Source organism: Melanostigma gelatinosum (assembly GCF_949748355.1).
Source record: "Melanostigma gelatinosum genome assembly, chromosome: 6".
NCBI classification, from domain to species: domain Eukaryota; kingdom Metazoa; phylum Chordata; class Actinopteri; order Perciformes; family Zoarcidae; genus Melanostigma; species Melanostigma gelatinosum.
In genome coordinates, this window is record NC_136639.1 from 6,357,801 (window position 1) to 6,374,535 (window position 16,735).

A 16,735-nucleotide genomic window follows, 5' to 3' on the forward strand; every position below is an offset into this window, starting at 1 on the left:
TGTGAGAAAGATGTGTGTATTCATCACATTATGGGGACTAGTCTGTTTCCACAGTCATATTTTGTGGACTCAATTCCCATATTGGGACACAAATTTGGCCCCCACAAGGTTAACTTAGTGTCATGACAAGGCAGAGGGTTCGAATCAAGTGTGTGTGTGCATGTACTTTTATTCATCTTGTTGGGAAAAGGGACACAAATATGTTTACAGTCATTATGGGGATGAAAACCAAGTCTCCGAAAGGAATACCATTAAATCTAAGGCCAACAGCTTCAGGGGTTTCCATTAAGCACATTGTAACTATGGTAAAGGTTCCACTCCAAGGAAATAATACAAGTCAATGCAATGTCCTCTTTTGCTTCAAAAACAAGTTTGTGTACGCCAATAGAACGTTGTGTGCTATCTTTCTTTGTGCGCACTTTAATGTGTGTATATCCAGCCAAGCCTGATACAGAGTACATACAATTACCAATGAGTGATTTATGTTTCATGACATTCTTCAGTGCCAGTGCCAGTATTGTTTTCATGTATGTACCTTTATGTATATCATCACTGAAATAAAGTTTTTAAGGGTCCGCATAGACTCCTTGCCTCACATGCAGCCCACAATTTAGGGGTGGACTGTCCACATTAAAACATAAATGTCACCATTTAATGCATCGTACCAGATTATACCGTTAAACCACTTTGCATCTGTTGTCTCTTGGCAGGTAAGAATAAAGAAAACACCATAAGAAAACAGTACAGAGTAAAGAGATATGACAACGTTACACAAAAAAAAGACAGAAAACACACAATGCAGCATCATAAATGAATGCTTGTCAGATAAAAGCAGGTCATGAAGACCAGAGCTATGATAGAATTCAAGGTTAGTGAGCACAGAGATGAGCAACTTTCAACAGAATTCTAAATTTATAAAGTGCCAGGTTGTGTGTTCACAGAGACTGCTCGAGGATGAGGAAGACCAATGGCGGGTCAACTTCTCAGTCAAATCGGAGTAAATATTTTACTTTGGGGCACATGTGAAAAATAAGACACAGTTAACCTATTTACCACCCCAGCCGCAGAGAAGTTTACTTTGGGTTTGAGTGAAAAATTCAAGTTTTCTTTTGCTATTTGTCAGAGAAAATACAAAAATGCCCATCACTTTGGGCATAATTTACGAAATTAACATCATGTTGTATTGAAGAAGACTTGAAACTGTCGATTGAAACCATAAACCCATGTTTACAATGTTTACTGAGGTAATAAATCAGGTGAGAAGTAGACTCATTTTCTCATTAACTTTAATGTAATCTGACTTCTTTTGGCGACCAGAGGAGTTGCCTCCTGATGGCCGTCAGAAAGAATGCAGGTTTAACGCACTTCCACATTGACCTCCCTTTTCAAAACCGGAGGTTACAGCCTGATTTAAACAGCTGAAGGGTCTCCATTTCTCATTTCTAATAATGGTTTTGTTCGTGAACTATATGCTAAAGTGAGCTCCGGCCTGTAAAACCTTCGAGGGAAACTCCGTGTCGTTAAAACGTTGATTTAATTTCCACACTGGCCACTGGAGATTGTTTCAGTTCAGCTAAAGCATTGCTTTGACATTTACAACAGAGACTACAGAAGCACAGAGGATAGATTAAACTAAGTGTAACAGTGAGAAGAAAGCCCATACAGCCACATCCATATACATTAAAGTAATTGAACGAATTAACAACCATAGAGAAAAGAGTAAAATGGAGAAAGTATGAATGAAATGGATGCGATGGTCAAAGTTTATCACTCTGGGACTCGAAACAACTGAAAGGTCTAAACAAGGAGCACATGATGTGTATTAAGTCTTTCTATCTATTATTCATAGAAATGAGGAAATGAAAAAGGGAGAGACACATTGGCTGGTTATTCTCGTCCATACGCCTGTCATTTACATGTTCACACCTAAACCACCCACCCCCACTAAGTCTGTCTCTCATTTGTCCTATCCGCTCACACGTGTGTGCACTTGTGAGTGTCCGTTCCACTGTGTGTGTGTATGAGAGTGTGGGTCTGTGTGTTGCTCGTGTTTGTGTGTGTGTGTGTGTGTGTGTGCGTGTATGTCTGGCTTGGACAGCTAATTCCTTCTGCCAGAAAATGTCCTGCAGCAAGAATTTGGAGTTGAGAAAGTGCCCGCTGCTCTGTCGATATGTGACATGGTGGCAAAACCGGGCACGCGGCCGCTTTCGATGAGCATGGTCCAGCACTGCCCGTTCACAGCTACAGCACTGCCAGAAACCAGTCGAGAGTGCTGAGAAAAAACTCCACGTTGCCAAAAACAAGTTTGAGATGCCGCAAACAAAAACACGAAACATGCCAAAAACGTGTCGAAGATATATATATACTGTATATATAGCATCACAGTGTTGTCAATGGTGATAGATAGGGCTCATCCTTTCCCATGAAGCAACACAAGCTCAGTCTCAGTCTTGTCCAAGTTGAGCTTTAGGTGGTGCCGTGACATCGGCTCTGAGATATCTGACAGGTAGGCAGCGTTGCGTGTCTCGACCGGAGAGTCAGACAGGGGAGTATAACGAGGATAGCTGGTTGTTGTCGGCACAGGAGAGGCCATGGAAGGTCATGGTGTAGAGGGAGAATAATACAAATGCTTCAACAGCAAGTGATTTGAAGGATAAAACAATCAGAGAGGCCCTTGAAGGACTGTTGTGTTCCAGGATGCAGACTTCCTGTATGTCTCTCTCCGTTTTTGGCTGCCTTTTCTGATTTCCATTGTGTATTGCTGCATCAGCTTACAAAAGATCAAGTCATTTCTCTTTCCCTTTACTTTCACTTAACTCCTTTCCACCCTCTCCCTCCCTCCCTCCCTCCCTCGGCTCTCGTTCTGTCAGTATTTTGGTTCCTCCCTCCCCTTCTCTGCTTCCTTTCCCCTGTTCCTTTCCATCGTACTGCCAGTATTGAGGGGCCCAGTTAACAAGCCATTGAAGCCCCATCTTCTCTGCTCCCTAATCACACATGCAATATTCACATATGGCTGTCACTCATGCAGACACATTAAGGCTGTCATTTCGTCTCTGCTCTCCTCTTCCCACCGCATGCTTTCTGCTCTCCCTCCCTCATCTCCGCCGCCCTCCTTCCTCATCTCCTGCCCACTCTCATCTTTCTGTCTCCCGCTTCCATTTTCTCCTCCTTCCTCTCTACCCTCCCTCCCTCTCACGCATTCAATCTCCTCCTCTGTTCCCATCTGCGCACATAGAAAGAGCGAGACATCTTCAGTCTTTTCATGTAATCGACCGAGAGGGACTGCGTTGAAAACTGTTTATCTTTTCATCGCGATGCTACGTGCAGGATCTGCTTATTAATAATAATTTGCTGTAATTCAGCCACGATGATACATTCTAAAAACAAATATGCCTCTCATATTCAAGAGTAAACCCTGAGGATCTGCTTGGTGTTTTAATTTGGGTGAATATGGAAGTCTGTACGCTTGATTGCCTGCTAAATCTATTGTTGATGTATCCGCCAACAGCATCTTGAGGGTGGAAATAGTGAAATGTGGCCTTTAAAACAAATCACAGTTCTGCCAACATTGCCGTATTGAAATAAAATCCTCATATGAGTTATTATTAACAAGGTGTAGATGGATATTAAGTGGAATATACCGGTACTGTATGGTCAAAACATCTATCCATTTATCGCTGTTAATAATTGGATGGGATTTGTTCAGGGGTCTGTGCAGGCCAGTCAAGTTCATCCCCACCGCCACCTCATCGTCTCCGGGGCACAAGCAAGGCACAAGGCATGGGGCTCCCAATGGCGAGCTAACGTGCCAGCTAGCGCAAGGTCAGTCACAAAAGCTCCTCAAACTTCTTTCTAATTTCTTTGTGCTGTTTACTCCCATCTGGAATTTCGACTCAATAAAGGACCATTGAAGTGAGGGGGAAAACATTCTCTTGAGTTATCAAGCTCGCTAGCTTGGTTGCTAAAGGACATCCAAGTTCACACAGTTTATTCAAGACATATTTGTAACATCGGCTCCTGTCTCTTAATTGCAAATCCTTCTCAATTTATGAAGCAATTTATACTCAGACAGAGGGTTCAGATGGTTCAGCTGTGAAAGAATAAGGCTTTTGCATATCAGACGGTTAATAAGCTGTATATGTCTCACTGTGTGGAAGTGGCTGGGATTATTCTTTTAGGTCTCAGGCAACATCAAGCTTGACTTAAATGTAGCATTATAACTTTTTTTGAACTAAATGTAACACATAAATACAAAGATATAAATGTACTGAATTGTTATTTATTAAAATAATAGCAAACGATACCAGATCGGCCTATTGTCACAAACACTCAATCCAGCTTTTTGAGTAAGAATCGGACCGATATCTGATTTCTTCCTCGATAGAATGGAATCATAATTAATTCATGAGCAACACTTGTGCTTTACTGACTATCTGCCGAGAAGAAAGTATGGACTAAGACAGAGAATTATCCATCTATCCATGTAGAGTCTATCTATCCATGTATCCATTTGTCTGTCGGTCTTGAAGGATATTTTTAAAAACAGCTCTAATCTGTCAAACTGAACACTTGCATGAGCTGTGTTGCAGTTCATTTACGGTTGGCAAATATATCGGGCTGCTATTTAGTGGATCCAGACTCACTTCAATTGGTTACAATTTCTCATCAACAGCAATATGCAGACAACTGTGCAAGCTAATACATCTCCCTTGCTCATTCTCTGTTTCTCCCTCCCATGATCGCTCTGCAAGTCTTTCTGCCACATTGCTAATCAGCATGAGTGTGGATGGGTATCCAAATGCAATCACAGATAATTATACTCCGTGCTGTGCTCATGTGCATTTGTGTGTGTGTGTGAGTGTGTGTGAGTGTGTGTGTGTATACATTTTTGCCCATTAGGAAGTGACGCACTGATTAGCCGTCAACTCTCATGCTGCTCGACCGCCAGTCACACAGACAGCCAACGAAGAGCAACATCCCCCGACACACACACACACACACGCACGCACACGCACACATACACACACAAACACACACACACACACACACACACACACACGCACACACACTTTGCTTTCCACCCATTATGAACCCGGGATACTTGTCACAGTCATGGTCTCACAACAGCAGGATCAACTGCAGCTAATTCAGTTGAATAAAATAAGTGAAAGAGTGGGGGACGAGCTTTAGCTGAATAAATATAGTATTTAGCAGATTCTGAGGTACTTTCTGAGCCCGTTTTAGCTTGCTTTGGTTCAGTATACCAGACATGCGTGGCCATTATTGTGCAGGTTCCACTGCAGTCGTCTATTCCAGCTGCACTGTGTCTCACTCTGCTGTGTAGTCTGGTCCATTCTCCCACATGCTGACCCAGTTGTGTTACATGCTCGCCCACCATCTGCCACACTCTTTTATTGTTATGTATATGTTAGTAGGGTGATTCTGCTACATCAGGATACTGTGCAAGGTTATGGTGGATCAGCTGCTTTAGTTGGTGAGATAGTTTGTGTTCCCAAAATGGCAACAAATAAGATCTGTGCTGCCTCGCAGCACAAAATAGCCATACTGGAATACTGTGCATCTGTGGGAGTTTGTTTCTGATCAGCACCAAAGCTTCCTGAGATTTTTGGATGGACTCTGTTTTGGAACAAAAACTCCCCCGCCCACTGGCCACACCAAAGTCAGAAATTCAAATTCTACACATAGCTTTAAAATGTTCTCAGCCCTTTAAACATGTGATTTATGTGGTTATCAGCCTCATAGGTCAGAAGGGTCGATTCACACGGGTGTTCACGAAAGAAGGGATGAAAGAAGACAGTACCGATCTCTAAGGTCTGTAGTAATTATGTGCAAAATTCAATCTGGGGCTGAGGTTGAAGGTGATGATAGGACAGAAAACACAGAACTGTCACCCGGACGATTGCGGTTTGAATGGCTTATTAAATGAAGGCGTTGCTTTCTTTGTGTTGATAGTGTTCACACAGGACTTTCACCCAGGAGATTGTGGTTCGCATCCTCTCTTTGTCATAGTTAAGTTTCACAAAACACAATCTTTTCCTTAACAAAGAAAGTAAAGACATCCTTTTCACTAAAAATATGTATTTAGCTGTGATGGAAAATACAATAAGAACATATATATATTAATATTAAAATAAATACATTGCTTGGTGGCTCATATAGTTTTGGAATGAGCTTTGACTCAAAGGCTATCAAGATATTTTTTGTACCATTACTAAAGGAAGAATTTTATCCCAATCTTTATCACTTTCAATAACTGGTACATAATCACTGGAGATGTGCAGGACAAAACATTACTTGTGTAATGAACAAAACAGCCCCGTCTGTCTCCTGAAGGTCTCAGCAAATGGTCCATAATAACATTTTTAACTTTCCTCCAGGAATCATTGTAGCCAAGAAGGCGCTGCTTTTATTTCCTCTTGGTGGACGTCTTGTTTAACAATGAAGCTCTGTGTTTCTTAAGTGGTACACATGTAGTACATTGTGATAATGAGTCTTAGCGAGCTCATTGAGCAGCTGTTGAGAGTAATTAGTATTTAATCTTGTAGAGGAGAGTGCTGTGAATATTCACACTTTGATCAATGCAAGCGGCCCATCATCTCCTGTCCTCTCATTTCATTTTCTCCTCCTCCTCCTCTTCCTCTCTTCGCCTCCCCCACTTGTTTGCACTCCCAAAGGATCAGGAGCATTTTGCATTTTAATGGAGGAAAATTCCCTTCCTTTCCCCTTCTTCTCTGTCAGTCTGTTTGTTTCTTTCTCTTTGCTCTGTGTGTCTCTCAGGGATGATAACAGCTTTATTACATAATTGTACAATCAGCATGATAATATCTTTACACGCCAAAGGCCACAATGTGCCCCGCAATTGTAACTGGTGCCCTGTGGAAACCTGCAGTTCTCCAAAAAGACAGCTTCTCTGCAACAAAAAGAAGTTGTTTTTCTCCCACGCACACCTTTGACATGTGTTTTTTTGAGTCAAGATAGATTTTTATAGACATTTGGTTTGGTGGTTTGAGGAACAAGGGACCCGACAGCTACTTGTGCCACGATGCTAATCAGTGGAAGCATGGGCAGCTATTCAAATGCAATCACTGACAATTATAGTCTGCGTATGAGTTTGTGTATGTGTGGGTTTGATTAGCCACGGTCTTGCTGATTAGTCATCAATCCTCATGGTGCCAAATGGACTGTCAGTCAGACAACAAACAGAAAGTAAGAACCACAAATTGATGAATGTGTCTGTATGAAAACACATTTTACAATGTTTTATAACCATTTTCAATTCATGGATTTTTGTGTGTATACAGGTAAGAGTGTGACATGTTCAGTAGCGTGTGTTTCTCTTTGCGTTGTAGGTTTCTGCAAACCACATGTCGACATGTTGAATGTCGACGTTTTTGCATTCAGTAGAAGCAAGTGACGTAGTACAGGGAGCAAAGCACAGAGCAAGTGACATAGTATGTCGACCAACAGTTATTGGAAATTTCGTGGTGTAATAAAGTGTAACAAGCGAGAGAGTCCACGAATGGCAGAGATGGGGGATGAGTCAAACAAACACGGGACTTTAAGCCAGACGACCGCTGTTCATATCCCATGTAAAACCCAAAGTAAACGCTGACTTTACACTTTTTACATAATGTTACGTAAGAACGTTGTGGCATTGTGCGTTTCTGCAAGTGTGATTCAAGGCTGATATGAAACATATATTTGTATTTTATAACACATCCTGAGGTTTGCAGAAAAGTACAACGCGAATATTTCTTTCTGCCAACTGGGTTGCACATATACGTGAAGCATATGCATCTTTGTGTTCTACAGACTGCACTGTCACGTGTCGTTTTTGAGTGTGCTGCACATCTGTATTTTGGCATTTCATTTGGTGTTATTCTGCTGCTGCGGGTGATTTCCGTCATGCCTCATGTTGTTCCGCTTGCAGTGAAAACAACAGCGAGAGGGGTGATAGAGAGAAAAAGCACAGCGATGAGTGGGGAGAGTAAGAGGAGGGAGGCCAGGCAGAAGCCAGTGCTTTGTGCAAGGTGGTGATCATGGCTGGAAAATGAGAGCATCTGCGCAAGAATTTAAAAAAAGCATTGTCCCCTTTAATTCTGTGTACTCTCAGTAATGATGATTGGTGTGTGTGCTGCTGTTGCGTTCTCTTGTTTGTTACAGACTGCCTGTGATTAATTAATGTGCAAACGTTGCATTGCAGTGCTTACGTCATAGCAGAATGAATTATTTTTAAATGCCTTTGAAATTAATTTACTTTTCAAATTCCGCATTATTCCAGCATCACTGTATTTTTAATCAAAGACAGAAAGTTACAATTTAATTCGGACAAATTGTTTTATGGTCAATTTTACTCTGAACGGGACGATGGTTTCCTAAATGAACGTCATATTGTATTGAAGACTTGAAACTAGCAATCGACACCATAAACTCATGTTGTCAATGTTTACCCAGGTATTGAACAATTCAAAACGTTCAGGTGTCAAAGTTCATATTTGTAAACCCGACACGTTACAGTATATCTGCTGTACTATCACATTCAATTTGCTTTTGCTGCGGCTGACAAATGCTCTCTTCATCTGTCAGTCAGACATTGTGATCTCCATTGTTACGAATGAATCGTGTAATATTGCACACTCATTTTCCAAGGACATGAAGAAACTTTCAGGCTCAACATGAAAATAAGATTTTGTTGTTTGATCAGGGAACGTTGACATCCATCTTTGACACATAGACATGAGATGAAAACAAAGGACATATGTTTTTGGACTACAGATCAGTCATAAAATAAACCAAAGTAAAAGGAGGCAGAGTTTCTGTCCGTCTATCTTCTCATGATTTGTCTGGTTGTCTGCTTCCTTTGCTCTCTGCCTGCTGCCTCGGTCTCTTTGTCGTGTGACAGTTCAAAAGTCGATCGTGACTATATGCTGAATCTTTAATTGTCGTGGGAGGTGATCCCTTGATTTCATTGCTGTCAGAGCTGGCTGCTGTGATGTCTGCAACTGCACAAAGTAATGAAGCGACAGGCATTTAAAAGAGAATTGGAATACACAAACATATACAGACTGGTAAACAATTAATGAGAAAAGTGATGATAGAAACTGGAGGAGCACAGAGAAAAGCAGACAGACAGGTATCCAAATCCCTTTTTTTTAAAGTTTGAATCACAGGATGTACGACCCAGTGTCTCCTGACTTTTTCGGTAATCAAAGCTTTCTTTAGGCTGCTTCTAAAAAACCCACCAAATGAAAGAACAGGAAATAGAGCAAACAAACAAAAAAAAAAGCATAAATATAAGAGGTTCTCTGTCAGAGGAGAGCAAGAAAAAAGAAAATACTGTTATTCACTGGTGACGTTCGTTAGTTTTACTTTGAGACGAGGGACATGGCAGAACTGATAAAGCCTAATAATTACCCAAACTGCTTTTGGGAAGCAACAACAGGAAGTGGCATGAACTCAGCCACGCAGCTCACACATGTGACATGAAGCAACGCTCTGCTCGCTGATTTCACAGTGTTATCTTCTGAGGATGTGTTGGCGCTAGAGCTGTTAATAGGCTGCTTTATCAAGATTTTTTTACCAGTTTTTGGCAGGGACCTTATCACCCCATGGTCCACCACATTACAAAGAGAAAAAAAGAGAGGATAACAGGATGAATGATAGAGAAGAAATACCAAATGTGTATTCATTCATTATGATTGAAAAATAATCTGAAATGCATCAGAACAGTTGTATGTTCAATGTGTTCAGGTCCATCTAGTTTGGCATCAAGTCCCCAGACTGTGTGATGTCACACGCTTAGAACATGCCACTTCTAGGTTCACTAAAATGTGACCTCTGTTTTTCATTTTTTGTTTACATTTTTTTATTTTCTTGTTTTGCAAAATCCCCTCTTTCAATCCCATGATCCTGAGTGAGGTATAGTCAGTGGAGCGAGGCGTCTACAAGAGGGATCACACACAGCATTGGGCTAAGACTAAAAGGATTGCATTGCGAGGAAAGATTCCAACTTAATAAAATGTAAGATTTTTAGACAATAACACAAGGATTGACAGTAAGCTACATTTCTTTGATCTGTTTACTCATCTTCAGCTTAATATGGATTCAAAAGTGAAAGCCTAACGAAAGAAAAAGCAGGTCGGTTTTTGATATCAGGTTTTTCTGTTCTTTTTGTTTCATGACACCTACACTGCTAAAAAAGCAGCTGAAAAGCAAAATGATTGCTTGTTAAACAGGGTCAGCTGCTGTCTGTACCAGCTTGCTAAACTAACATGCCCTAACTTGTAAATATCATTTGAACAAAATGTTTGAAAATCGAGTGCTATTACAGTGAACTTCTTTCTCTTTCCTGGAAAAACTAAATAATTATTACGAATGTAGCGATACATGTTTTGCCCTATTTAATATACATAATATACATATACATTTACTAACATAATGTTATAATGCAACAACTTAAATTGAATTCAACATTTTTCTAAGTTCTAAGACATATACACATGCTTACAGATATACACTAACATACTATCAGAACAGCTGACAATAGACCTCAGAGAGGAAGTCATGCTCTCTCTCTCTCTCTCACACACACACACACACACACACACACACACACACACACACACACACACACACACACACACACACACACACACACACACACACACACACACACACACACACACACACACACACACACACACACAGTGTTTGCCCAAATACCTGTAAGGTCTTCTTCCTTCTCAGCCTGGAGTTATCTGTACATAACACACACACACACACCCTCAGGTAGCACTGTGACTCACCAGTGCATGCTAAATCATACCTGAGGCAGCTGAAGCCTTCCACTAACAATAGTTGGAGGGTGTTATAAACAATGCTGAGCCTTTTTCTCACCTGCCTGCCTGTTTCCTCCAGGCAAGTCTACAAATCTACTACCTCTCCGTCTCCTTAGCCTTTCTTGCTTTAATCCTAAGTACACTCATCTGTCTTCCTCTTCATTTTCTCATCCCTCATCACCTCACCTCACACTTTCCTCTCTTCCTCTCTCTACTCTCCCTCCTCCTCCCTCCCCTGTTGCATTTTGGATCCATCTGTTGGGAAATAAAGTAATAACGGCAAAGCTGTGAGGAATCAGGCAGAAACACACCTGAGGGTTTAAACTGGATCCAGGTGTCATGCCGGACTACCTCGCCTTCGGGTTTTACTCAACACCTATCACAACAAACAAACAAGCAAATGAACTGAGGGGTTTGTTTGGCCTTTTTCCCTCCTTACCAACATCTGCGAAAGCCTCTGAAAGGTATTAAAACCTGACATTACGTGAGCAAACTGTTGCATTCAGGCGGTGATTCTTTTCTCTCCTTCTTTGTGGCTGTTGTTTAGTGATTTTCTGCCCTATTTCTCCTTGATGAGATGCGTGGGAGTTTTTAAAAGAAGGCCGCATTAAATTGTTTTCTACCTTGAGTTATTCTGGAAATCAGTACACGTTTCCTGTCAGTTGTTCAATGCATTGTTTCTAATCAGGTCACACCTCCTCCCTTGTCCGGTAATACGGCTGGATACCCGGATGCAATGGACTTGTTTTCACCACAGCTTAACAATCGATTTTACTTCAACTTCACTCGTACAACAATTGGCACTTTTGACTAATTTCAGCAGTGCTTGTTGGAGAATAAATTACTGCAGTTAAAAGGCAACGTATCCTGAGGTTTTTGGATGCAATGTACTGCCATTGACTGACAAGTGCCTTGATTGGCATTCAAGCTAAATCAATAGTGTTATGTGATTGTTACAATCTGTCCAACAAATGGATGGACTTCATTTACACACATACACGCTACCTTGTAAGGTAAACCATCGGGAGCATTTGAGGGTTCTGTGTCTTACTTAAGAACACTTCAACATATGAACAGAGTGAGTCGGGGATTAAACCGCCAACTCTGCGAAGAATCGCTTTTACCTGCCATCCCAAATATTACGCCTCCTATCCTGAAACCTTTAATTTCGGATAAGGTAAACTCAACTCAATCACTAAGAGAAACCTTTGGCGGAGCAACAAAAGAGGGATCCCTCTTCCAAGAATAACAGACAATGAATGAGCAGGAGAGAAACCACAATGTTACTGATAAGAAAAGCTCATTCTTAAACATGCTCAATGTAGAATTAAGAGCATATCTATAGTCTCCACATGGCTCTCAACCATAGACTGTGATGTCATCTATTGTCCTCTTGAGTTAGGAATTTTGGCCATCGTCAACCTGAGTTTTGGCCGTCGCCATCTTGTTTTTTTTGTAACGAGTCACACGAAAAAGGGGGGTTAAGTATAATGGATTAAGCCAGAAGAAGAAGAAGAATAAGAAGAATGCAAGTTTAAGGCACTCGGAACCGGAGTTTGGCGCCTGCTCTCAACATGGAGACAGTTGAGCCGGTGGCTAGCAGCTAACAGTGTTTACAGTGCTAACAATGGCAACAGTGTTGCAGGGCTTAGTTTGATCGTTTATCACACAGTGTTCCCATGGCAGCAGAGGGGCATTTCTTTTTGCAAGTTTACATTCTGCATTTTTTTACCAGTGGTGGGAAAAACACAACATACAAGAGGAAGAGCAATAATACAGAAAGGTTATGTAGGGAGACAAAAAAGAAGAAGAATAGCTCAGAGAAAATAGGCGTAGCAGAGAAACATTTTCTCCTCACACTGGCAACAGATACCCCCTCGTTTCAGCTGTGATGGGGAAAGAAGCCCCATTACAATTAGACACAATATGTGTGTGTTTGTGTGTGTGTGTGTGTTCTGCAGAGCAGGTACAGCTGGTGATTTCAGTGGGGAAATCAAAACAGTGCTGACCAGGACCTGATCTGAGAGCAGTGACCTGCGCACACACACACACACACACACCCACACACACACACACACACACACACACGCCTGTTTGTACTGGCCTTCCAAGACACATTGGACACTTAACAGCTTCCGTTACTGTGGGCTGCTACTTTACCACAAGACCGACAGTAGTGCCTGATGGTTACAAACGCTGATTGTGTGTGGACTAAAATGCAAATATAGGCTGATGCATGTCAATGTGGGCTTGGATTACCTTCTGATTATTTGGTGGTACTTGATGCTTTGTGTGTCGGGCTGTAATTGCTTAATATGTGTGTGTGTGTGTGTGTGTGTGTATGTGTGTTTGCAGAATAAATTCTACAGGCGGCATGATTGCAAATAAGGTAAAACATAATGAGAGTAGATGTAAACAAATGTATTTTTTTTCTGGGCAGTGCAAATTGAGGCGTGGCTCATCATGAAGATGTTACGGCCACTTAAGTGAACAAACATATCATGCTTACAATGAGGCTTTATGACAGTTCATGAGTGTATAGAGACAAGAAGAAAAGGAGAGGGATGTGAAGAACATCAGCACAAAGAACATCCTTAACTACTGCATTTTATTTCTTACACTGTTTTTTAATGTTTTAATTGTTTTCTTGTTGTGTATGCAGGTTTACATACACATGATAATAAATGTCTTTGATCATCACATTGTATCATCTCATTTATTTAACAAGGGTTTTGCCTGTTCAACACCGGCATCCTCGATCCCCTCCCCTTCCGTTCCTACGGCTTGTTTGCGCAAATACGTCACAAAACATGTCCGTGTTTGGTATCCCAGCATGCCCAAAATCCTCATCTTTGCAAAGAAATCATCGATTGTCTTTCATTTCTTATGGTTTCTCCACAAAAGGAGCCCACACACACACACTGTCCAAAGTCGCCATAACCGCTGCAAGTCGTATCTTGCAGAATTTCGACGGAAAAAGACACATTACAGACCCGACAACGTGCTAGCGGATGTTACCATGGAGCTACTGCCTTCAGAAAACGCTAGTACTTATAGTACAAACCTTATCCTCCTTTTCCATAAGCCGTCAACCAACGTTTGCGTAACTGAGCTATTCTTATTCTCGTTCGTGCGCTCGGTCGCAGCCATTAAGCACAGCACGTCCGCTACTCACACACCAAGTCTTCGACCATATATACATAGTTTTTGCAATTTGCAAAGGCTAATAATAAAAGGAAAATAATATAAAATCAAAATATAAAGGGAGAAACACCTTTAGTGTGTCAGAATATCATGTGGTTACCATGTGTCCATTTGGGTCTCCAAATGTCCTTTTAGAGCTCTGCCTGGATCTCTTCATGGAAGAAACACTGTAGAATGGTCATACTTTGTCCAATCTTCTTCAAATTTGAGGTAGTTGTTCACTGATAGTGTAGTTAGAGCCCTATACTGTCCTTTACCTGTACAGATACAGCCACCGGCAGTTATTTATACTGAAAGATACTTTTTTATTTTATGCGGACACAAATCTTAAATTTTTACTGACTCCAAAGGCCCACTGCTCTGTTTCTGTATGACCTACAGGTTGTCTGACACTTTTGATCCATATAGTCAGAGTGGGCCCCGGGACACTTTGTACTTGAAAAGTTGGGCCCCGAGGTCAAAAAGGTTAAGAACCCCTGCTATAGAGCACACAGATACTTTTACCACACTTAACAAAATGCTCCTCTTTGCTGAAGCCATTCATCTGATGAAGTGCCAGCCACAGCACCATCTTTACTTCTCCTCGAGGACCACGCTCTCAACTTTTCTGCTTCTCTTCCTCTACTGCTTTTTTTTGTTGACAACCTTTCCTTCTGTCTTTTCTTGCTCTCTCTTGGCGGTAGGTAAGCAGGCAGCCACGGCTGACAGGTCCTCTTACACACAAGGAGGAAATGGTTGCCCTTTGAAGTGGAATTGGGGGCCCGTGGAACTGTCTAGTGCATGATTAGCGTGGAGCTCAGAGGGGGTTGGGGGGTAGAAAGAGGAAGCAGGTAAATGCAGGGTAAAGGCAAGGTTAGAAGAGAGAAATGATACGAATGAAAGAGAGCAGACGGAGGGAACAGGAGTACAGCAAAAAAATCCCTTTCTGACATTCACCTCATTACGTAAATGTACCATTTAGAAAACTGTCCTCGTAAGAAAAAAACGTTAGCGTCGTCGTTTCAACAAATGGCCAAAAAAAATGTGTCTGCAGAGGGAGGAGGTTGGGGCAAATGGATGGGTCAACAATCATTGGACAGACAAGAGACAGCTGTTTCAAGGGTGGCTTTTATTTTCCTTACAGTGTTACAACTCTAACTTTCAAGAGCAGGTTATATTTAAGTACACCTGACAGCGTAAAAGACTTCGCCACCGTTCTCAGCAGAGCAAACAAAGCGGCGCAAGGATTCTTGATCTAGTTTTATCGCACAGGATCCCAGAAGCTCGTCAGCACCAGCTACCGTGTCCTTGATCTTCAGTGTCATCACCTCGTTGTTGCCTGGCCCAAATTTCAACGACTGCCGAAATTTAGGATTGGCCTGGCCAATCTTGATGTTGGTTGTTTTTATGTTCCCATCGACTTCCACCTGTTAGTCAAAATGTTAAAAAATTAATATTTTTTTCTGAAATAAACACACAGAATAACCATCCACTTACAAAAACGAAAAACATTAAATGGATCAATAAAAAAGACCTGAAGGATTGTGGTACAAAAGGGGAAATAGAAGATGCACAAATGTTAACATATTCATATTGCTGCCATCATATACATGGTTTTATGCAGTAAAGGACTTTACTGTAGCCTGTTTGGCTGATTTAAATAGTTGGAGTGCACACAATGTCTCATTATGTATCACTTTTATGAGATGTAAACGGTTGGATTTCTTCAAACTAAATCTATTACATTAATCATCGACTAAAGGTGATTTTTTTATATTTCACTACATTGTTGGATCAAACTTAAGTCAATTTAAATGTGAGGGATTGCTGCACCTGTTGAATTCGTATTTGGCAGGATTTACAATCGAATGTATTTTTAATGTCAATTTCTTGCTAAACCAACTTCTAATGACCATATGGACGTGAACAACTTTGCTCATATGATGATTACATCTCGTCATACAACGCACTGCATCGAAAAACACCATTCCCCATTCTGTTTATGTTTTGAGAAAGATAGCCAGCAACTCACCTCAACATAGGCGTTTGGTGCTCCACCTGCCTTGCTTTCAAGCCCATTGGCACTGCCCACAAAAACAGACACCTTGCCTTGACATGAGTCAGCATCAGCCTGGAATGGTAGGATCACCAACAGGAAAGCAAACAAAGCGAGCCTCATCTTCAATTATGTCTTCAGCCGTAGACAGACAGAGAGAGAGAGAGAGCGAGAGAGAGAGATGGAAACAGACAGAGATGCTGTTCCACGATGAAATATCCAACAAGTTTGACAGTTTTATAGCAAACTACTGAGAAAGAGGGAGGGGCTGCAAACAGGTGAGTGTCACACCCATCTGTGTGTGTGTGTGTGTGTGCGTGCGTGTGTGCGTGCGTGTGTGTGTGTGCATATGTTAGTGATGTGGTCCCTACTCTTAGTACAAGTTAAAAACATAGCAGCTGCACAGCCTGCGGAGGAAATAATCGACTTTGATCAAATGTCTCAGTTGGGCAAAGAAGGACAGCAGTGTTGTTCATCTTCTTGTATATGTTATTACGGGAGAATACAAAGTTAAACCTACAACTTAATACTGTGAACCAGTGGTATGAGGAATGTTGTCAATGGTCTGCAGGTGAACTTGCAGAAAGGGAACTTCATTCAAATTATGAAAGCAACCTAACAAAGAGTTGATTAAATG

At 41.4% G+C, this 16,735-nt stretch overlaps 1 long non-coding RNA gene across 1 annotated transcript; it reads right to left on the reverse strand.

Annotated features, from left to right (window-relative positions):
• Nucleotides 1-15,152: 15,152 nt before the first annotated feature.
• LOC306778457 lies at nucleotides 15,153-16,299 on the reverse strand. The gene is made up of 2 exons (XR_013772050.1): nucleotides 16,075-16,299; nucleotides 15,153-15,469 (listed from the first exon to the last, which is right to left on the reverse strand). It is a non-coding gene; the product is annotated as an uncharacterized lncRNA (long non-coding RNA).
• Nucleotides 16,300-16,735: the final 436 nt, after the last annotated feature.